The sequence below is a fragment of the Panthera tigris genome, chromosome C1 (genome assembly GCF_018350195.1).
Source record: "Panthera tigris isolate Pti1 chromosome C1, P.tigris_Pti1_mat1.1, whole genome shotgun sequence".
NCBI lineage: Eukaryota > Metazoa > Chordata > Mammalia > Carnivora > Felidae > Panthera > Panthera tigris.
This window is the reverse complement of record NC_056667.1, coordinates 192,611,229-192,635,798: the sequence shown is the minus strand read 5'-3', so window position 1 is coordinate 192,635,798 and position 24,570 is coordinate 192,611,229. Positions and strand designations below refer to the sequence as shown.

General features: G+C 39.5%; 1 long non-coding RNA gene across 1 annotated transcript; it reads left to right on the top strand.

Annotated features, from left to right (window-relative positions):
* The first annotated feature begins 799 nt into the window (after positions 1–799).
* Positions 800–20,249, top strand: LOC122241434. The gene is made up of 3 exons (XR_006221574.1): positions 800–1,022; positions 18,438–18,555; positions 19,882–20,249. It is a non-coding gene; the product is annotated as an uncharacterized LOC122241434 (long non-coding RNA).
* The last annotated feature ends 4,321 nt before the right edge of the window (positions 20,250–24,570 follow it).

The following is a 24,570-nucleotide window of genomic DNA, read 5'->3' as shown; positions in this document are numbered from 1 at the left end:
ATTTTTCAATAACTGCATAAACTAGGGATAATTTGCATGTATATACTGCACAATGTTAATCAGTGTATCCGAGGCATTTTGTACAGCTTGCTTCAGGGGGATAAATAAATATCGATCACACAGTGAAATGTTGCAATAAAAGCAACAGAAGCTTGTTCCTAATTTTCATTAACTGAAGCATCATCCACCAATGATTAAAAATTCGTATTTTCATATCGAGCTAGAATTTTTCTTTAATAGGTGTAAGAAATTTAAGTTTCTACATCATGAGTTCAGTATTCTAGGTGGCAAATCGACATGTCTCTATAAATATTGAGGTGCTGATGTATTTTGAGATGGAGGCAATCAGAGAACTTGAGAGGGTTGTGGACAGTGCTTAGCACACAGGTGTCGCACACCACACTACCCAGGGCCTGCCTTGGCTGGTGGCTCTTCTGGACAGCAGGGAACTTTGAGACCACTCCCCGAGGACCCAGGGCGCCCCAAGAGACAGCGGGTTGGAAGCCGGTACAGAGTGGACAGAAGTAGAGACGGCGGGAGCTGCGGATGGCGGCAGCAGCGCCCAGGGTCCGAGGCCCTCGGGTCCTCTGGGCTGCGGGACGCAGAGACTTTGAGGAGGAGCGCGAGCGTCCCCCCGCCCCTCCTGCCTCCACGCGGGGCGCGCCGGGATCGGGGCGGGGGGTGGTGGTGGTCCGAGAGCGCCCCCCTCTCCCACGCGGGCCTCGCGGGGCGGTGAGTCAAGGCCGGGAGCCGAGCCGCTCTCCCCGGCAGACCCGACCGAGGCGCGGGCGGCGGCGCGCAGGACGGGGATCCGAGACGCGCTCCCGCCGCCCCAGCTGCGCCGCGCTCCCGGCCACAAGTTTGCCCCGCGTTGGCCAAGTTGCGAGTGGGGAGCCTCTCCGGGCTCCGGGGTGAGCGTCCGTCTTCTCGCTCGGGCTGGTCCGGGCATGGCCGGGCCGGGAGCGTCGCCCCACGTCTGGGGGTGGCTGCTGCTCGGAGGTTGCCTTCTCGTCGGAGCCCAGGTAAGAGTCCGTGCCCCGCGGCACCTGCTTCCCGGAGCCTCGGGACGCGGCGTTAGGGAGACGGAGACCGAGGCGCGCTGGGCTCACGCCGACACATCCGGGCACACACACACACACACACACACACACAGGGAGGAAGAAGAAACGGGAGGATAACTTTGTGATGGTAGTGGAAAATATTGATTGTGTAGTAAAAACAAAACAAAACAAAACAAAAACAAAACAAAAAACAAAAGAAAAAGAAAAAAGTTAAGTCAGTTTAAACGATGTGTGCGGGCTTATTTCACAATGGATCCTCTCCACTGTAAAAATAACTGTTCATCCATAGATCCACTGAACCAAATAAAATGTCAGGTTTTCACTTACCTTTTTCGTTGAGTGAAAGAGTGTGACAAGTGATACTAGAAAAGTTAATTCTGTGTTATTTCATTTTAGTTACTTCATGTTTTAACCACAGTACCATAGGGGGCGCGCTGAGACTGTCCAATGAAAGTCTAACGCGGCCAAGTCATTGATTCCTATACTGGTATGATCCAAAATAATACTGTATACACTTGGCTTTCAGATGATGAACGTTCAATTATTACAAAATACGACGCCCTCTTTAAACTACCTGTAAGTCCAGATAAGCTATTTCTACTAAAATAAAGGATCTCTAAGTCTTTGGCTTTAACCAAAATATGGTCAGAGGTTTAAAATAGACTGATTCTAAAACCAACTCACTTGTGTTTGGTGTATTGGGTAACTACATGAGCAACAAATTTTTAAAAGTAAATTAACCTCACAATTAATTAATCTACTCTGAATTTTGCCCTGAGTTAAGTGGGAGGAACATGAGTGCAGGGAAGTCTATGTATACATTTTGGTACTAAATTTACATGATAGTAGTAGAAAATAGATGGTCTTTAAAGCCTTTCTTTCTATTTCGTGAGAAACCTATAATAAATGTTTAAACACATATCTTGCTATACGTGATGCAAATGAAGTATTGCCTTGTATGTTATTTATCATATGTGTTCCAACTTACTTTTTCTAAGATAGTGGAAAGTTGTATTTTGTTGAGTAGAGAGAAATCACTACAGATTATATGGACAGTGTTTTGTATTGATAGCCACAATTTGCTCCTAGCTTTAAATCAAACTATAGCTTTATATAAAACTATAATTGTAAATTTGGGCACCTGGGTTGAGCATCTGACTCTTGATTTCCAATCAGGTAATGATCTTACAGTTTGTGGGTTCAAGCCCTCTGTAGGCTCTGCACTGACGGTGAGGAGGCTGCATGAGAGTCTCTCTCTCCCTCTCTCTCTTTGCCCCCTCCCCTGCTTGCATGCACACTTTCTCTCAAAATAAATAAACTTAAAAAAAAGAAAAATACTTTATAAAAAACTATAGTTGTAAATGATTATATTTGCAATAATAGCTTCAAACTGATGTATATTTATCGTTGTAACTTGTAAATTATTTAAAATGATAATTTATGATGACATACAAAATGTGATCAAGTGTTTGGTGCTTCAAAAAAAATCTAAATGCTAAATTAAACGTGTTTACTTATTTACTTTTTAAATATGAGATTTATTGTCAAATGGATTTCCATACAACACCCAGAGCTCATCCCAACAGGTGCCCTCCTCAATACCCATCACCCACCCTCCCCTCCCTCCCACCCTCCATCAACCCTCAGTTTGTTCTCAGTTTTTAAGAGTCTCTTATGGTTTGGCTCTCTCCCTTTCTAACCTCTTTTTTTTTTCTTCCCCTCCCCCATGGACTTCTGTTAAGTTTCTCAGGATCCACATAAGAGTGAAAACATATGGTATCTGTCTTTCTCTGCCTGACTTATTTCACTTAGCATAACACTCTCCAGTTCCATCCACGTGGCTACAAAAGGCCAGATTTCATTCTTTCTCATTGCCACATACAACTCCATTGTGTATATAAACCACAATTTCTTTATCCATTCATCAGTTGATGGACATTTAGGCTCTTTCCATAATTTGGCTATTGTTGAGAGTGCTGCTATAAACATTGGGGTACAAGTGCCCCTGTGCATCAGCACTCCTGTATCCTTTGGGTCAATTCCTAGCAGTGCTATTGCTGGGTCATAGGGTAGATCTATTTTTAATTTTTTAAGGAACCTCCACACTGTTTTCCAGAGCGGCTGCACCAATTTGCATTCCCACCAACAGTGCAAGAGGGTTCCCGTTTCTCCACATCCTCTCCAGCATCTATAGTCTCCTGATTTCTTCATTTTGGCCACTCTTACTGGCGGGAGGTGATATCTGAGTGTGGTTTTGATTTGTATTTCCCTGATGAGGAGTGACGTTGAACATCTTTTCATGTGCCTGTTGGCCATCCGGTGTCTTCTTTAGAGAAGTGTCTATTCATGTTTTCTGCCCATTTCTTCACTGGGTTATTTGTTTTTCGGGTGTGGAGTTTGGTGAGCTCTATAGATTTTGGATACTAGCCCTTTGTCCGATATGTCATTTGCAAATATCTTTTCCCATTCCGTTGGTTGCCTTTTAGTTTTGTTGATTGTTTCCTTTGATGTGCAGAAGGTTTTTATTTTCATGAGGTCCCAATAGTTCATTTTTGCTTTTAATTCCCTTGCCCTTGGGGACGTGTCAAGTAAGAAATTGCTGCGGCTGAGGTCAGAAAGGTTTTTTCCTGCTTTCTCCTCTAGGGTCTTGATGGTTTCCTGTCTCACATTCAGGTCCTTTATGCATTTTGAGTTTATTTTTGTGAATGGTGTAAGAAAGTGGTCTAGTTTCATCCTTCTGCATGTTGCTGTCCAGTTCTCCCAGCACCATTTGTTAAAGAGACAAACTTTCTTTTTTCCATTGGATATTCTTTCCTGCTTTGTCAAAGATGAGTTGGCCATACGTTTGTGGGTCTAGTTCTGGGGTTTCTATTCTGTTCCATTGGTCTATGTGTCTGTTTTTGTGCCAATACCATGCTGTCTTGATGATGACAGCTTTGTAGTAGAGTCTAAAGCCTGGGATTGTGATGCCTCCTGCTTTGGTCTTCTTCTTCAAAATTACTTTGGCTATTCGGGGCCTTTTGTGGTTCCATATGAATTTTAGGATTACTTGTTCTAGTTTCGAGAAGAATGCTGGTGCAATTCTGTTTGGTATTGCATTGAATGTGTAGATAGCTTTGGGTAGTATTGACATTTTGACAATATTTATTCTTCCTATCCATGAGCACGGAATGTTTTTCCATTTCTTTATATCTTCTTCCATTTCTTTCATAAGGTTTCTATAGTTTTCAGCATACAGATCTTTTACATCTTTGGTTAGGTTTATTCCTAGGTATTTTATGCTTCTTGGTGCAATTGTGAATGGGATCAGTTTCTTTATTTGTCTTTCTGTTGCTTCATTATTAGTGTATAAGAATGCAACTGATTTCTGTACATTGATTTTGTATCCTGTGACTTTGCTGAATTCGTGTTATCAGTTCTAGCAGACTTTTGGTGGAGTCTATCGGGTTTTCCATGTATAGTATCATGTCATCTGCAAAAAGTGAAAGCTTGACTTCATCTTTGCCAGTTTTGATGCCTTTGATTTCCTTTTGTTGTCTGATTGCTGATGCTAGAACTTCCAACACTATGTTAAACAACAGCGGTGAGAGTGGACATCCCTGTCATGTTCCTGATCTCAGGGGGAAAGCTCTCAGTTTTTTCCCCACTGAGGATGATATTACCTGTGGGCTTTTCATAAATGGCTTTTATGGTGTTTAAGTATGTTCCTTCTATCCTGACTTTCTCGGAGGTTTTTATTAAGAAAAGATGCTGAATTTTGTCAAATGCTTTTTCTGCATCGATTGACAGGATCATATGGTTCTTATCTTTTCTTTTATTAATGTGATGTATCACATTGATTGATTTGCGAATGTTGAACCAGCCCTGCATCCCAGGAATGAATCCCACTTGATCATGGTGAATAATTCTTTTTATATGCTGTTGAATTCCATTTGCTAGTATCTTATTGAGAATTTTTGCATCCATATTCATCAGGGATATTGGCCTGTAGTTCTCTTTTTTTACTGGGTCTCTGTCTGGTTTAGGAATCAAAGTAATTCTGGCTTCATAGAATGAGTCTGGAAGTTTTCCTTCCCTTTCTATTTTTTGGAATAGCTTGAGAAGGATAGGCATTATTTCTGCTTTAAATGTCTGGCAGAATTTCCCTGGGAAGCCATCTGGTCCTGGGCTCTTATTTGTTGGGAGATTTTTGATAACTGATTCAATTTCTTTGCTGGTTACGTGTCTGTTCAAGCTTTCTATTTCTTCCTGTTTGAGTTTTGGAAATGTGTGGGTGTTTAGGAATTTGTCCATTTCTTCCAGGTTGTCCAGTTTGTTGGCATATAATTTTTCATAGTATTCCCTGATAATTGCTTGTATTTCTAAGGGATTGGTTGTAATAATTCCATTTTCATTCATGATTTTATCTATTTGGGTCATCTCCCTTTTCTTTTTGAGAAGCCTGGCTAGAGGTTTGTCAATTTTGTTTATGTTTTCAAAAAACCAACTCTTGGTTTCATTGATCTGCTCTACAGTTTTTTTAGATTCTATATTGTTTATTTCTGCTCTGATCTTTATTATTTCTCTTCTTCTGCAGGGTTTGGGGTGTCTTTGCTGTTCTGCTTCTATTTCCTTTAGGTGTGCTGTTAGATTTGTAAAACAAGATTTTTCTTGTTTCTTGAGATAGGCCTGGATTGCAATGTATTTTCCTCTCAGGAGTGCCTTCACTGCATCCCAAAGCGTTTGTATTGTATTTTCATTTTCATTTGTTTCCATACATTTCTTAATTTCTTCTCTAATTGCCTGGTTGACCCATTCATTCTGTAGTAGGGTGTTCTTTAACCTCCATGCTTTTGGAGGTTTTTCAGACTTTTCCCTGTGGTTGATTTCAAGCTTCATAGCATTGTGGTCTGAAAGTATGCATGGTATGATCTCAATTCTTGTATACTTATGAAGGGCTGTTTTGTGACCCAGTATGTGATGTATCTTGGAGAATGTTCCATGTGCACTCGAGAAGAAAGTGTATTCTGTTGCTTTGGGATGCAGAGTTCTAAATATATCTGTCAAGTCCATCTGATCCAATGTATCATTCAGGGCCTTTGTTTCTTTATTGATCCTGTGTCTAGATGATCTATCCATTGTTGTAAGTGGAGTATTAAAGTCCCTTGCAATTACCACATTCTTATCAATAAGGTTGCTTATGTTTGTGATTAATTGTTTTATATATTTGGGGGCTCCCGAATTTGGCACATAGACATTTGTAATTGTTAGCTCTTCCTGATGGATAGACCCTGTGATTATTATATAAAGCCCTTCTTCATCTCTTGTGATAGCCTTTAATTTAAAGTCTAGTTTGTCTGATATAAGGATGGCTACTCCAGCTTTCTTTTGACTTCCAGTAGCATGATAGATGGTTCTCCAACTCCTCACTTTCAATCTGAAGGTGTCCTCAGGTCTAAAATGAGTCTCTTGTAGACAGCAAATAGATAGGTCTTGTTTTTTTTTATCCATTCTGATACCCTGTGTCTTTTGGTTGGCGCATTTAGTCCATTTACATTCAGTGTTATTATAGAAAGATATGGGTTTAGAGTCATTGTGATGTCTGTAGGTTTCCTGCTTGTAGTGATGTCTCTGGTACTTTGTGGTCCTTGCAACATTTCACTCACAGAATCCCGTTAGGATCTCTTGTAGGGCTGGTTTAGTGGTGATGAATTCCTTCAGTTTTTGTTTGTTTGGGAAGACCTTGATCTCTCCTTCTATTCTAAGTGACAGACTTGTTAGATAAAGGATTTTCAGCTGCATATTTTTTTCTGTTCCTCTCATTGAAGATTTCCTGCCATTCCTTTCTAGCCTGCCAAATTTCAGTAGATAGATCTGTCACTAGTCTTATCGGTCTCCCTGTATATGTTAGAGCACGTTTATCCCTAGCTGCTTTCAGAATTTTCTCTTTATCCTTGTATTTTGCCAGTTTCACTATGATATGTCGTGCAGAAGATCGATTCAAGGTACGTCTGAAGGGAGTTCTCTGTGCCTCTTGGATTTCAATGCCTTTTTCCTTCCCCACATCAGGGAAGTTCTCAGCTATTATTTCTTCAAGTACACCTTCAGCACCTTTCCCTCTCTCTTTCTCCTCTGGAATCCCAATTATGCGTATATTATTATGTTTAATTGTGTCACTTAGTTCTCTAATTCTCTCCTCATACTCCTGGATTTTTTTAATCTCTGTTTTTCTCAGCTTCCTCATTTTCCATAATTTTATCTTCTAATTCACCTATTCTCTCCTCTGCCTCTTCAATCCGAGCTGTGGTCACCTCCATTTTATTTTGCAGCTAATTTATAGCATTCTTTAGCTCCTCCTGACTGTTTCTTAGTCCCTTGATCTCTGTAGTAATAGATTCTCTGTTGTCCTCTATACTTTTTTCAAGCCCGGCGATTAATTTTATGACTATTATTTTAAATTCATTTTCTGCTATATTACTTAAATCGTTTTTGATCAGTTCATTAGCTGTCGCTACTTCCTGGAGTTTCTTTTGAAGAGAATTCTTCCAATTCGTCATTTTGGATGGTCCCTGGAGTAGCGGGGAACTGCAGGGCACTTCCCTTGTGCTGTCTGGAGTAACTTGTGTTGGTGGGCGGGGCCGCAGTCAGACGTGATGTCTGCCCCCAGCCCACCACTGGGTCCACAGTCAGACTGGTGTGTACCTTATCTTCCCCTCTCCCAGGGGCAGCACTCCCTGTGGAGTGGTGTGGCCCTTGTCTGGGCTACTTGCACACTGCCAGGGTGGTGCTGCTTCAATGGGATCTGGCGTATTAGCCGGGGTGGATCCGCAAGGTGCACAGGGGCGGGAGGGGCAGACTCAGCTGGCTTTGCCTTCGGTGGTCCGCTTCGGGAGGGGCCCTGTGGCACCGGGAGGGAGGCAGACCTGTCAGAGGGATGGATCCACAGAAGCACAGCGTTGGGTGTTTGCGTGGTGCAAACAAGTTCCGTGATGGAAACTGGTCCCTTTGGGATTTTGGCTGGGGGATGGGCGAGGGAGATGGCTCTTCCCAACCCCTTTGTTCCCCGCCAAGCTGAGCTCTGTCCTCTGGGGCTCGACAACTCTCCTTCCTGTTTGTCCTCTAGCCCTCCCGCTCTCGGAGCAGAGCTGTTGACTTATAACATTCCAGATGTTAAGTCCCACTGGCTGTCAGAACTCACGCAGTCTGGCCCCTCTGCTTTTGCAAGCCAGACTTGGGGGCTCTGCCTTGCCTGGTGGGCTGCCCCTCCACCGCCCCAGCTCCCTCCCACCAGTCCGTGTAGCATGCATTGCCTCTCCACCCTTCCTACCCTCTTCCGTGGGCCTCTCATCTAGCTTGGCTCCAGAGAGTCCATCCTGCTAGTCTTCTGGTGGTTTTCTGGGTTATTTAGGCAGATGTGGGTGGAATCTAAGTGGTCAGCAGGAGGCAGTGAGCCCAGCGTCCTCCTACACCACCATCTTCCCTAAATTAAACGTGTTTACACTACCACTTTTTCTGATCTTCAGTTTCTTCATTTTAATATAGTGTTATTGGACTAATCTTTCTTCAAGTTCATATTTCTCAGGCTAGAATTTTAAGTCATGGTTATTCTGAAATTTCGTTGATACATCTGCAGGTATTATACCATTTGAATAATACAAGGGTATTCTTTCTACTCAAGATTTAGTTTCTGTTTTTATTAGCATAAGTATGGTAGTATTTTTGGAAAATTAACTCAGTTTATTATAGTACTTAGTTAATGGTGCTAATTAAGTAGCTTCAACATTGGTTGAATATACACTGTTTTAAAAATTACAATAAAAGGCCATCCATGCTTGTGAAGAAACATGTTTAATGTATAGTAAATAGTGGATATTGTCACAAGATAGATATAATAACTTAGGAAGGAGTGAGGTAAGTATGGACAAAGAGGAAGAAGCCGTGTTGAATTTTAGTAAGGTGTTTGAGTAGTCTAGTTGAAGAAGTCCAAAAGTAATTGGATATATCATTACAGAATTTTCGAAAAAAAGACCAGATTTGAGGTATGGATTCAAGGTTTAAATTTAATGGTGGAAGCTGAAGCCACATGTGTGAATAAGATTATTTAAGAAGAGCTTTGTGTAAAAATAAAAAAGATAGTTATTTAGAGTAGTTCTTTTAGAGGAACATGCAGAAAATTGTATAAGATTAATGACACATTAGAAACAGTTTTGTATAGCCTGTGGCAATGAGTAGTCTACATCTAGGGTGGGAGATTCTCAGTAAATTTTTGGAGAAGAAAGTTTGCACTTCATCTATTTAGAAGAAATGTATTCTTTTAATTTCACTTGAAATGTAAGCTTATAATTGTTTTCAGTCTTTAAGATAATAGAGCTTTCAGATAATAGAGCTTCCTGGATGAAGACACATGAAGGCAATAGTCCTGTGGTTGTGATAAAGCATCTCTCCACAATATTCACAAATGCCACATTTGTACTTTAACTGGTGTTCTGAGAAGGCTAAGTGTTGGGCTTAACAATTATACTTTTGGCTGCTGGAGTTTGGAGCCCAAAAATAGAAAATCAAAGATTTCAGGGAAAGGAATACAACAAACACAAGGACCAAGGTTATGGCCTATAATGTCAGACAACTGAATTTGGGAGTAGTTAAACTACAAACCAGTGGGGAATCAGTATGTTATTTAACATCTTGCTCAGTTCTTCTATCAAGTGATAATGGCAAGAGAAAAATTCATTGGAATGTTGTTCAGGATTACCTGAATCTACCCCCAAAAATCACTTAAATTAATCAGTGCCTTATATGTAGTAATTGTATAGAGGATGTTAGTCATCATTAATCACTATCATCATTTCTATTTTATATACTAATTGTTTATAACCAATGTAGAAGAATCCTCTTTGTTCTTGTACCATATTGATGGGACATCCAACATTTCTCTGTTAAAAAATGATGAAAAAAAGTATCTTTTTGTTTTCAATATGTATATTGCTTACTTCATTTTTTTTCCTAGTCTTATTGTATTGGTAAGACTCAGTACAGTGTTGAAAGGTGGTGGTTACAAGTGTGAAGTCTTACTTTAATACAGAATATCTAAAGTTCATTTATGAAATGTATTTTGCATAACTATTTGGTAGGTATCATATCCTTTATAATCGTGATGATTTGACTAAATGTAATAAGAGTTTTGAATCACCAGAAGAGATATAATTTTGCATTTAAAATTTACGAAATTTAACTAAAAATTACAAAAAATATACCATTTATTTTGAACATATGTAAATAAGTGATATGGGCCTCCTCATCCAGATTTTGGGCAGAGCAAGAAATGACCCTTCATAACTTGCTCAATGTGACTGGCATCTAGCAGATGCCCATCAAATGTTAGATGATGTCTGTCTGGCTATAACTATAAAAGCCATTATATACTTCAAGTTGACAGTTCTCAGCCAACAGGTCAGAACTCTTGATAAGGAAGAGATGCAAACTGGTCACTTGAATTATTTATATGGTTAGATTGCCTGTTTCCTATGAGGGAAAGTTTTGAGCTACTTGTCTTGCAATGTATTTGGACCAATTGAATGGGCATGAGATACTTGTGAGCTTGCAAATGTTTCTGCTTACACTAAAAGAAAACATGGTTTCTACAGTTGCAAAAAATACTCATACATATAAGTGGGTTCCAAAATGTAACTTCTAGTGTCATCGCATATTCTGGCAGCTCATTTCCTGGATGAGTATCTGCAAGATATAAAAGCCTTCAATAGCCTGTGGTTGTCACACATGCAAAACTTGAGTGCATTTTTTTCATATTGACTAACGTGGCCTAGAGCTATGTGAAAGTCTAAAGACATCTCAAGTGAAAACAATGCATGAGACATTCTCTGGTTCTTTTTCTGCAAGATAAAAAATGTCTACTAAATCCATTTCAAGTATGTCACAGAATGCCATTACCCAGCAGATTGGTCACATATTTGTAATGGCATTGTGTCTGTAGGCTCATTGCCTTTGAGAACACACACAGAAGTTGTTATATAGTTTCTTGTATCGCAAGTACTTGAGAATGTATCATTCCTCCTAAACTAGCTTGATGGTTATAACTTTGGCATTGTCCATCACCTTCTGCCATGGTGCCCCCAGGAACATTTTTGCATGCGTTTGTGGAACAAATGAACTCAATAGTCTTTGCTGATGCACCAGTAGAATTTGGTCCAGAATGTAGTTAAATAACTGGCTAATGGATTTTCCCCTCTTAAAATTCTTTTTTCCTAGGTCATTTTATTTTCAAAACAACACATTGACTGAGATGCTGAGCACAATATTTATTGTGAATGTCCAGTGAGTAAGCCATGACCCATACCCCAGAGGAGCTCAGGGGAGGACATAGATGAATTGACACTAATGCCAAGATGTGCCCTTTGCTGCCACCCTTGACTTCGGTGTCACTCTCCTTTTCCTTGTCCTTATGTTTATCATTTATGTGTTTCTATAACTTAATTCCATGTGTGTGTGCACAGGGGATGTTATGCTTAAACCAGAGATGAAAAGGCCTACTTGATATATGTTAGGTCCTTCAGTATTTTAAACACTGTTGCTAAAATTGAAATTCATTTTCATACCACCTCTAAAAGATGTAGTCTCCTTGTGAAGGGAATTGGCCAGCAGCCTCCTTCATGTTAGATTTCTTCTCTTTGTATATCTCCCCTCACCAAGTCTGTTCCAAAAGTTGTTCCCCAATTGGCAAATACAACCGTGTTGTCCTGTCTGAGCTAATTTCTCCTTGCCCCAGGAAGATCTCACAAACTTTAACCCCTTGAAACACCTTTGTTTTTACAAGATGTTTAAGATTATGTATTCAATTTATCACATTCCTTTCTGCTTTCCTGATTTTCTCTGATGTTATCTCTAATGTCCAAGAACAAATCCACCCTTTGCAACTTCTTTTTGGTCCATATCCAGATGTATTTTTATGACTATAACCGTTTATCGGAAATTAGGAATGCCAAGCTTTCATTCCAACTTTTACTCCATTGTTGAGTGACCATAGCAAGCAATTCAAAATCCCAGGACTTCTTGGCTAGTGTTCTCCTGTGTGTGGTTCTTAAGACACATGTGGGATAGTTATGGACAATGAGGAATTGAGGTTCCAATTTTTCACTTTGGATGACTTTGCCTTATTGTTTTTGCCCCAAATCAGCCTCCACATTGCACATTTGCTATAAAAGGGGAGTTTCCACCAAACTACTGTTACTTTCCAGATGCTCACGGCCATGTTAAATACCAAAAAAATGGAAATCAGCATCTCATACCCAGTTTACTAAGGGAAACATTTTGGAAGCCTGGAGTATTTGCACTTGTTACTTATGGTCATAATGGCAGATCCTACAGCTAATCTATGTCGGCTTGGGGCTTGGTTCTCTGTTACTTCAAATTCTAAGTACCAAAGGCCTGAAGGATGTGATCTTTATGGGTTATTTGTCACATCTTTGTCAGAAAAGTACACTGATGCAGGCACTACTTTGGAAACATCCAAACAATCAGGAAATAGTAAAAATTTACAAAATAAGAATCCAGAAAAACTGGATTATGGATAATAAACCTGCTACAACCTTTAAATAAGATCTAATATTCACACTCCATCTGACCATCATCTAGGCATAAAACTTAAAAAAATTTTTTTTTAATGTTTATTTTTGAGAGAGAGACAAAGCACGAAGAGGGGGAAGGGCAGAGAGAGAGGGAGGCACAGAATCTGAAGCAGGCTCCAGGCTCTGAGCTGTCAGCACAGAGCCTGTCATGGGGCTCGAACCCATGAACCGTGAGATCACGACCTGAGCCAAAGTCAGACGCTCAACCAACTGAGTCACCCAAGCGCCTCTAGGCATAAAACTTTTAAGAACTATAGTTCTTGGCAAATGAAGGGTATAAGAACTTTTCTTATAAATTTTCTTTTCCTAAAAATTAGAGCTCACTGACTTTCATTGTGGGGTGTGGGCCACTTTGAAATCTCTTGTGATGAGACAGCTAAAGGTGTCTTTTGTTATGCCAGTGAGGCAACTTTTGGACTGGGCTTAAGGATGGGAACTGGTTGCCAGTTGAGCTAATCATGTAATCATGTGATCAGACACACAGTTGAAACTTCAAGGCCCCCCTGTCCCCACCACCACCACCACCACCTCTGGGACAGGCTGGAGATTGAGTTCTGTCACCAATGACCAATGATTTCATTAATATGTTTATGTAATGAAACCCAAAACCCAAGAGAACTACTCAGGAGAGCTTCCAGGCTGGTGAACATGTGGAGGTACAAGGCGAATGGCTCCCTCAGAAAGGGCATGGAAGCTTGGTGCCCTTTCCCCACTCTTTGCATCTCTTCTATCTGCCTCTTCCTAAGTTGTATCTCTTCATAATAAACCAGTAATCTAGTCAGCAAAATGTTTCTCTGAGTTCTGTGAACCACTCTGGCAAATGAATTGAACCCACGGAGCTGGTTGACCTATAACCAGTTGAATAGAAGCACAGGTGACAATCTGGGGCCAGAGGGAAGTCTAGTCTTGTAGGACTGAGCCTTTAAACAATGGGACTTGGTGCTATCTCCAGGTAGACAGTAGGACTCCCCTACTCCCAGGTAGACAGTAGGACAGCAGGACTCTCCCAGTGTCAGAGAACTGCTTAGTGATTTAGGAAACTATCCTGTCACACATTGGAATTGGTGACAGAATCATAATTGGGTACAGAACTTTCAGTGACTCTCTTCAGGAGAGGATAATTGCCAAGGGCAGAGCTGTTGGTGGTCAGTACTCCCCCAAATTGGGGGTGGTAAACCTTCTGTCCTGAAGAGGATATTTCTATAAATTCTTGGGACAATAATTATAGTGGTTTTAGGCTGAAAGTGTGACAATTATTTGTTGCACATTTCACCTTTTATCTATTCACAATTGAGTGAAATTTTCTGGGAACTAAGAAAATTCATCTTCTGAGTATGAGAGTGATTTCTCTATCAAGAAAATTTGTTGCATTTTATTTTAATGACAATAAAAGTAACGTTTTATTCCACTATACTTAGGAAAGTCTTACAATTAGCTCAGTTGTTCTTGTATTCTAACTATTTAAAAAATTATTTCAGAAATAATTACAACAGTTCCCTTATTGCGATGGGTCAGTTAATAATATGGAACTCAGAACCCACTAACCCTTCATACTTTTGGTTCTTTTAAGTTATTTTTCTCCTTTTTTTCTTTAAGCATCAGCCTATAACCAATTGCATAAAAACCAATTGCATAAAATATTTTTGAGAGACTTAAAATATTATTTAATTCTCATTATCTGCTTTGCTGATTGATTCATTAAAGCTCTCATTACAGATGCTGGGGACATAGTGTTGGAGATTCCAGGTGAATTCATCAACACTCAGTCCTAGAAACTATGGTGGATGTTGAATAGCTTGAACACATACATATATAAAGAAGAATATTTGAAAGGCACTTTATTTTGATTTTGTGAGAGGTAGAACAGAGGAAACAGCCCAGCCCATTCATTCTTCTGACCTATAGAACTATGACATAATCAATTTGCATCATTTTAAACCACTAAATTTGTGATGATTTGTTACAACAGGAAATATATATATATTCTATAATTACTATATATATAATATGATTTATACAATTATATAATATATATATTTTTTTTTCCCCCAGGGTGATACCTTATCCATATTCAAATGGAATAGCATGAATGATTTGTTTCTCTGCATTGCCTCATTTTGGGAATTCATTATTCAATCAGAAGCCTTAGAAGCCTTATAGGCATGGTGTGAAAGCAGAATTTTATTTTATAAACAGAGACTTAGGAGAAGGAAGTCTGTGGAGTGTAATTTTATTTTGAGCATAAATTAAATATTTAAAGTCATATCTTTTCTTATCACCTATGTATCAAAACAAATCTAAATAAGCTTATTAAAATAAAATAATGAGCATGATAGCATGTAAAGCACTTAAGCCCATCTGCATGGATATTACCTTCTCTGGAAGACTGATGATACTCTGTTAGATTGAGTTAATCTCTTGAGTGAAGTTGAAAATAAAAAGGTGTGTAGTTGACTTGTGTTTGAACACATAAACACACATATACACACAAACACACACACATTCACACACAAAGATTTCTACAAAACAAGTGTAACCCTCTTAGTACAGTTTTATAAAATTGAGCCTTGGATTAATTCAAGTAGTTATTTTAAATCAATATTGATGTGAAGAAAATCAAGGAATGATTCAGACCAAACATGGTAACTAACATTTTTTCCCCTAAATCCTGTAACTCAGTGTCTTTGTGAGGCAGAACACAATGGTGATTAGCAAAAGTGGATGAACATATACAGGAAAAATTCAAAATTTAATAGAGAAGTAAACTTGCTGATTCTTTTTCAGTTTATGCAGATGTCCAATGCGCATTAAATTAAAAAATTGACTTTTTTGTTTATGTATTTTGGTATAAATTACCCATTATTTATTGTATAATATAATAACAATCCTATGTTTTAAGTCTGAAGTCACTACTTTCTTTTTGACTTCCCAGCAAGTACTCACCATCCCTGAGCCTCCTTCCTCATGTGCAATGGAAACCTTGAAAGAATGGTGTCTAAAGAAATGAGACAACAGGTGCAAAAGCCAAAGCACGTCCAGTATCTGTGCTCAATGGGCAGCTGCTTCATTTAGAGAGAGAGCCTTTCTCGTTATACATACTCATCTATGTACTTAAAAAGAAAAGGTGAAAGATGAATAAGACATGTCCCCAGCTTTGGAAGAACCCACAATCTAGCAGATGGGACAGAAAACCAATCAGAGCATTAGAGTAAAGCAGATAAGTGCCAGGAGGGGGTGTATATACAAAGTGCTGTGGGGATGTGGGAGAGAAGATTGCTTTAGCTTCAGGCAGAGTCAAAGAGGTTTTAAAGGAATGATGTTTCACAAATCAATCAATGTGATACATCACATTAATAAAAGAAAAGATAAGAACCATATGATCCTGTCAATCGATGCAGAAAAAGCATTTGACAAAATTCAGCATCCTTTCTTAATAAAAACCCTCGAAAAAGTCGGGATAGAAGGAACATACTTAAACATCATAAAAGTCATTTACGAAAGCCCACAGGTAATATCATCCTCAGTGGGGAAAAAACTGAGAGCTTTCCCCCTGAGATCAGGAACACGACAGGGATGTCCACTCTCACCGCTGTTGTTTAACATAGTGTTGGAAGTTCTAGCATCAGCAATCAGACAACAAAAGGAAATCAAAGGCATCAAAATTGGCAATGATGAAGTCAAGCTTTCCCTTTTTGCAGATGACATGATACTATACATGGAAAACCCGATAGACTCCACCAAAAGTCTGCTAGAACTGATAACACGAATTCAGCAAAGTCACAGGATACAAAATCAATGTACAGAAATCAGTTGCATTCTTATACACTAATAATGAAGCAACAGAAAGACAAATAAAGAAACTGATCCCATTCACAATTGCACCAAGAAGCATAAAATACCTGGGAATAAACTTAACCAAACATGTAAAAGATCTGTATGCTGAAAACTATAGAAAGCTTATGAAGGAAATTGAAGAAGATATAAAGAAATGGAAAAACATTCTGTGCTCATGGATCAGAAGAATAAATATTGTCAAAATGTCAATACTACCCAAAGCTATCTATACATTCAATGCAATCCCAATCAGAATTGCACCAGCATTCTTCTCGAAACCAGAACAAGTAATCCTAAAATTCATATGGAACCACAAAAGGCCCCGAATAGCCAAAGTAATTTTGAAGAAGAAGACCAAAGCAGGAGGCATCACAATTCCAGACTTCAGCCTCTACTACAAAGCTGTAATCATCAAGACAGCATGGTATTGGCACAAAAAAAGACACATAGACCAATGGAACAGAATAGAAACCCCAGAATTATACCCACAAAAGTATGGCCAATTAATCTTTGATAAAGCAGGAAAGAATATCCAATGGAAAAAAGACAGTCTGTCTCTTTAACAAATGGTGCTAGGAGAACTGGACAGCAACATGCAGAAGGATGAAACTAGACCACTTTCTCACACCATTCACAAAAATAAACTCAAAATGCATAAAGGACCTGAATATGAGACAGGAAACCATCAAAACCCTAGAGGAGAAAGCAGGAAAAAACCTCTCTGACCTCAGCCGCAGCAATTTCTTACTTGACACATCCCCAAAGGCAAGGGAATTGAAAGCAAAAAATGAACTATCAGGACCTCATGAAAATAAAAAGCTTCTGCACTGCAAAGGAAACAATCAACAAAACTAAAAGACAACCAACAGAATGGGAAAAGATATTTGCAAATGACATATCGGACAAAGGGCTAGTATCCAAAATCTATAAAGAGCTCACCAAACTCCACACCCGAAAAACAAATAACCCAGTGAAGAAATGGGCAGAAAACATGAATAGACACTTCTCTAAAGAAGACACCGGATGGCCAACAGGCACATGAAAAGATGTTCAACGTCACTCCTCATCAGGGAAATACAAATCAAAACCACACTCAGATATCACCTCCCGCCAGTAAGAGTGGCCAAAATGAAGAAATCAGGAGACTATAGATGCTGGAGAGGATGTGGAGAAACGGGAACCCTCTTGCACTGTTGGTGGGAATGCAAATTGGTGCAGCCGCTCTGGAAAACAGTGTGGAGGTTCCTTAAAAAATTAAAAATAGATCTACCCTATGACCCAGCAATAGCACTGCTAGGAATTGACCCAAAGGATACAGGAGTGCTGATGCACAGGGGCACTTGTACCCCAATGTTTATAGCAGCACTCTCAACAATAGCCAAATTATGGAAAGAGCCTAAATGTCCATCAACTGATGAATGGATAAAGAAATTGTGGTTTATATACACAATGGAGTTGTATGTGGCAATGAGAAAGAATGAAATCTGGCCTTTTGTAGCCACGTGGATGGAACTGGAGAGTGTTATGCTAAGTGAAATAAGTCAGGCAGAGAAAGACAGATACCATATGTTTTCACTCTTACGTGGATCCTGAGAAACTTAACAGAAGACCATGGGGGAGGGGAAGAAAAAAAAAGAGGTTAGAGTGGGAGAGAGCCAAAGCATAAGACTCTTAAAAACTGAGAACAAACTGAGGGTTGATGGATGGTGGGAGGGAGGGGAGGGTGGGTGATAGGTATTGAGGAGGGCACCTGTTGGGATGAACACTGGGTGTTGTATGGAAACAAAAAATTTGACAACAAATTTTATACTTAAATTAAAAATAAATAAATAAATAAAAATCCTAAGCAAATAAATAAATAAATGAAGGAATGATGTTTTTGAGTAAAATTGACAGTTGAAATTGCCAAATTCCACTCCAGGTGGAAAAATTTCAGCAAAACGGCACAACACAACGAGAGATCCACAGCAGTGCTGGTCCAACAGATGTGATTGTGGAAAGGCATGAAGTGAGGAGAAAATATCACATATTGGAGAACAGTAAGTATCGAGGTCTCATTTTTCTGAACAAGACCTGGGAATAAAACTTTTTGATTTCTTTCCTTTCGTGGCTTTGACATTGGACACACAGCCACCTCCATGTGCTAGCTGAAGCTAGAAGGCTATCATCAGTCAGTGCACTCCTGAGTCTTCCCATTAGACGGCTGCTCCTTTTCAGAGAGCTGGGCTGCAAAGATGTGGGTGGTTGTGCAGACAGTTGGATGGGTGACCAGATGTACGTCCACTGAATCTGTGCCCCAAGAGCTAGATGACTCTGTCAATGGAAAGGTCTATCTTAATGAGTGAAGAGATGACATTGCCCAATGCATATATTTAAAATCTGGCACAACAAGTAACTAAGTTCGCCATTCGCTACATTGAACCAAACTGGCTCTACACTTGTACATCTGTGAGTCTTTCACACCATATGTCCCTATGTTCCACTTTAACTTAATTTTCCTATGCCAGTATCTTAGAATAGGAACAATTGAAGTCAAGTTTTATTTGGGAAAAAAAAACCTTCCAGGAGTATGTAGAAATTCATAAAAATAGAGACAAGACAAATTTCTATTTAGAATAATGTTGACTCGAAGACTCGAAGGTTTTTTCTTTTTTTGAAAGTGTAATTAACACTGTTTTCCCTTCACAGTTGTACTGAATTGAATTATAATGCAAGGAGTATCCTGGTGCTCAGCCCAGCCCAGGCAGTGATCCAAGAAGGCACCCAAGTAGTTATGGCTTAGAAGCTGAATGAGCTTATTCCAGGGAGTACATGAAAGTTGAATTAGGAGACAGTTACAATTAAAGCTAAGGCCATATTAATCCAGTGCCTTTAACTTCATGGATATTTATTCCTAGATGCAGCCACGGATACAATGAAGTGACCACGTCTGCCTTAAAATTGTCCTTAGCTTGCCTAACTTCAGACAGTCTTTCTCCTATTCCTAGGCCCTGAGCTCCTTTCATAGAGCATTTACTTTAGAAAACTTGGAATTACAATGCTTTCTTTGCCCCTTTGTGTTAAAAATCTTTTTAAAGCCCACTAGCCAGTTTTATAACCCAGCACTGTATTTCTCAAAGACCTAGCAGCATATCTTTGAAATGTAATCTAATCATCAAGGAAGCTAGCACTCCCAGCTCCCAGTTTCTGTGGGAGAGGAGGAACCTAAATTTGGTGGGTGCCTTGCTCTAACTTATACAACTACCTGCTGTTTGAAGATAGGAGAAAGTTGTCTTTTCCTTTGTATAAATCCAGCTAGCAAACGCATAGGGCCTACTATCTCTCCCTCATCCCAGCTCTAAAAATTTTTCTGTTCTTTGTTTCAGCAGAGTGAAGTGCAAAATGAATAACCTTGAATCAGGTTTTCCTAGTCTGTTTAACTTTGGTGAAGCTTTCGCTTCAACAGAATCTAAAACTGTGTTTTCTAATTGAATGGATGTTGCTACCTCACTGTGTGAGGTAAGAAGACAAGGGACAGCTAAAACAAAGGGCACACTAGGGCTCTGGGGGATCTGTGAATGTGAATGAAGCAGATGGCCTTGAAACAAGAGGAGCACGTGGTCAGTGGAGAGATGAGAAAAGCAAAGGAGAATGGGGCGGAGCACATGTTCAACTGCACACATTCAAACTGGACACTTGTCAAGGATTTGTGCTTCTTTTGAGTTCCTGTATGATTAGAAGACAGTGATGTGATCTGGAAAATGGATAATAAATTATTTAGTAACATCGTAGAAGCGTTCCTATAGACTTTTTTTTTTGCATGTTATCCTCATATATTAGAGATAATTAAACCAAGTCAAGTAATTTTTTTCTACACCTGCCAGCCAGATAATGTAAACCATTTATTTAACTGAATCCATTTCTCCTTATTTTTGATCCACTGGGCTTTCAATTCATTTACATTTCTTGTTTCAAAAGGGGAGCACCTAGGTGGCTCAGTTGGTTGAGTGTGTGTCTCTTTGAGTTCAGGTCAAGTCATGATCCCAGGGTCATGGGATCGAGCCTTGCATTGGGCTCCATGCTGAGTGTGGAGTCTGCTTAAGATTCTCTCTCTCTCTGTCTGCCCCTCTTCCTTGCTCACATGTTCTCTCTCTCTCTCTAAGACAAAAACAAAACAAAACCTAAAGGAAAGAAAATGAAAAACTGTTGGAGGAAAATCTAGAAAGAAGGATATTTAAATAGTCTTGGTTTAAAAACTGAGCTTATCAGGACTTCAATGATTCAGAGAGTTTTCCTTGCCTTCAAGGGAAAAAGGGAGATATTTGAGACATTAAAAGGAGTCCTGATTTAACAGTATATTAAAAAAAGTAAAACTAACAAAATAACCAGCACATGGGTTTAGGAGGTGAGGAAGAGAATGGAAGGTCCTGTAAAATGCAAGAAGATGTATAAAATGTGCAACGTGTATAAGTTGCCAGCTTTGGGGATTTATTAGAGATTGTTGGTGTTGGTTTAAAAATGGACAAAAGAGCTGTATAGACAATTTGAGATATAATGCTTGCTGGTGAGGGAATGTGTAGAGAAAGAGAAAGAATGGGAAATTGACAAAGTAAATGTCCCAGGGAAGGGGTGCCTGGGTGCCTCAGATGGTTAAGCATCCAACTTCGGCTCAGGTCACGATCTCAAAGTTCTCAAGCTGGAATTCACAGGCTCTCTGCTGTCAGTGCGGGGCCTGCTTTGGATCATCTGGCTCCTCTCTCTCTGTCCCCTCTTTCCCCCACTCTCTCAAAAATAAACATTAATAAAAATAAATGCTCCAGGAAATAAATACAATTAGAGAACCAAAAAAAAAGAAAAAAAAAAAAAAAGAAAAAGAAAAGAATGCAATACGTCCCCAAGAAAACTGAAACAAAACAAAAGCAAAAGGTGGTTAATTTGCAGTGATAATGATAATGACTGTTTATTGTTAAACAAGGTTTAAGACAGAGCAGAGGCATTTGAAAGTAAAATGAAAACTGTATCATCTAAACAATTAGAATGTAAATGAGGTTAGTAAGAGCTAGGCACTAATAATTATAGGAAGTAAAAACAAATGACCTTATTGAGAGTGGATGGGACCGAAAGAGGAGGGAGAAAAGTAAATGGTGACAAGTAGAAACAGAGAGGAAGAAGAAAAAGAATGCTCTTGGCTCTAGTAAGGTTCGCCCCTCCCCCAAAGCAAGCTATCTTTACTAAAAATCATTTGAGTTGATTAATAAAAGGCTTTCCATTGTCTTTCTGGAAACTCCACAGATGGACTCTGGTCCAGGTCCTGGTCTCCGGACCACATCACATCGTATCATATGCCTGCTCCACTCTTTCCTTGGGTGCCAGTGGGAGCTCTGGATACACTGTGAACTCTTCTTCAACTCCTTTCAGGAAAAGAGTGCTTTTTGGAGATCTTGTTCTCATAAATGGCTTTTGCATCTTTGCACTCTCCTCCTCTACACCCTCTTTTCTCTGGTTTTAAAGCACTTGCTGATTTATAAGACTTGATGCACCAACCCTACTTAACTTTCTTCCTTCAACTCAAGTCATGCTGGCCCTTGCCCATCAAGATCCAGCCATGTCAGTTTTCTTTCTATGACTCAAATATACCAAGCATATCCCTGCCTGAGGACCTTGTACTCAGATTTCCTCTGCCTGAAATGCCTTCTCCTTAGTAGTCTCAGTGTTGGCTCCTTTTCATTCAAATCTCATCAGCTGGGACTTTCCTGAAGTCCAATCAGTCATCCTCTAACATAGCTAACACATCACCTCTTTTAATTACCTGCATAGCCCTTTTGACTATATTTTATTATTTTTGGTGGTTATTTGTCATATTTTATCTGAACCATCTCATGCCAGAATGTACCCTCTGAGAGAACAGTGACCTCCCATGTCTCTGTCACCATATTGCCATCACCTTGAATGGACCTCACACATGGGAGGACCAAATATATATTTTGAATGAATTTTATTTTATTATTTTTTTAAGGTTTGTTTATTTTTGAGAGAGAAAGGGAGAGAGTAGGGGGATGCACACAAGTGGGGGAGGGGCAGAGAGAGGGAGACACAGAACCCGAAGCAGGCTCTAGACTCTGAGCTGTCAGCACAGAGCCAGACTCAGGGCTCAAACCCACAAACCATAAGATCATGACCTGAGCCAAAGTTAGATGCTTAACCGACTGAGCCACCCAGGCACCCTGAGAATAAATTTTAAAAATAAGATTTTTGGCATGTAATATCTTACCCATTGTTTCCATGACTCAGAATCCAAATATTTATGAGTATACATGGGATTTGCGTCTTCTTTTCTTTTCTTTTTTTAAATTTACATCCAAATTAGTTAGCATGTAGTGCAACAATGATTTCAGGAGTAGATTCCTTAGTGCCCCTTACTCATTTAGCCCATCCCCCCTCCCATCCCCCCCTCCAGTAACCCTCTGTTTGTTCTCCATATTTATGAGTCTCTTATGTTTTGTCCACCTCCCTGTTTTTATATTATTTTTGTTTCCCTTCCCTTATGTTCATCTGTTTTGTCTCTTAAAGTCCTCATGTGAGTGAAGTCATATGATATTTGTCTTTCTCTGACTAATTTTCCTTAGCATAATACCCCACAGTTCCATCCACATAGTTGCAAATGGAAAGATTTCATTCTTTTTGATTGCCGAGTAACAGTCCATTGTGTGCGTGCGTGTGTGTGTGTGTGTGTGTGTGTGTATACATACCACATCTTCTTTATCCATTCATCCATCGATGGACATTTGGGCTCTTTCCATACTTTGGTTATTGTTGATAGTGCTGCTATAAACATTGGGGTGCCTGTGTCCCTTCGAAACAGCACACCTGTATCCTGTGGATAAATGCCTAGTAGTGCAATTGCTGGGTCATAGGGTAGTTCTATTTTTAGTTTTTTGAGGGACCTCCATACTGTTTTCCAGAGTGGCTGCACCAGCTTGCATTCCCACCAACAATGCAAAAGAGATCCTGTTTCTCCGCATCCTGGCAAACATCTGTTGTTGCCTGAGTTGTTAATGTTACCATTCTGACAGGTGTGAGGTGGTATCTCATTGTGGTTTTGATTTGTATTTCCCTGATGATGAGTGATGTTGAGCATTTTTTCATGTGTCGGTTGGCCATCTGGATGTCTTCTTTGGAGAAGTGTCTATTCATGTCTTTTGCCCATTTCTTCACTGGATTATTTGTTTCTTGGGTGTTGAATTTGATAACTTCTTTATAGATTTTGGATACTAACCCTTTATCTGATATGTCATTTGCAAATATCTTCTCCCATTCTGTAGGTTGCCTTTTAGTTTTGCTGATTGTTTCCTTCGCTGTGCAGAAGCTTTTTACTTTGATGAGGTAGTTCATCATCATTGCTTTTGTTTCCCTTGCTTCCAGAGATGTGTTGAGTAAGAAGTTGCTGTGGCCAAGATCAAAGAGGATTTTGCCTGCTTTCTCCTCGAGCATCTTGAGATATTGTATTCTATCATATGTTTGGTAAATTTGTCTCTAAGAACACGACTCAAATAGGAAAGAAAGCAAAATAAAGTTTGGCTTTTAAAAGACTGGGAGATTGGGGTGCCTGGGTGGCTCAGTCAGTTAAGTGTCTGACATCAGCTCAGGTCATGATCTCAGAATTGGTGAGTTTGAGCCCCGTATGAAGGCTGCTTCGGATTCTATGTCTCCCTGTCTCTCACTGCCCCTCCCCTGCTCATGCTCTGTCTCTCTCTCTCTGAAATAAAGAAACATTTTTAAAAAAGAATAAAATAATAAAAATAAAAGTGAAAAGATAAAAAACTGGGAGAGAATAATTTTATATCTTGCTCAAGAAATCATGAAAAAGGAAGTTTTTTGAAAATTCATGCATTTTAACAAAAGACAGTTTAGTGAATTTTTAGTTGCCTGAACATTCTGATTTCTTGTTCTCTGGGGTTTCTTTGTGTCTATTATCTACTGCTCCAGTAAAGGAGAGGTAAAATTAAAAGAAGGACACCCATTCAGAAAGTTCAACTCTGGTTTTGTTTTTCAGTGATTACCATCAATTGGATTAA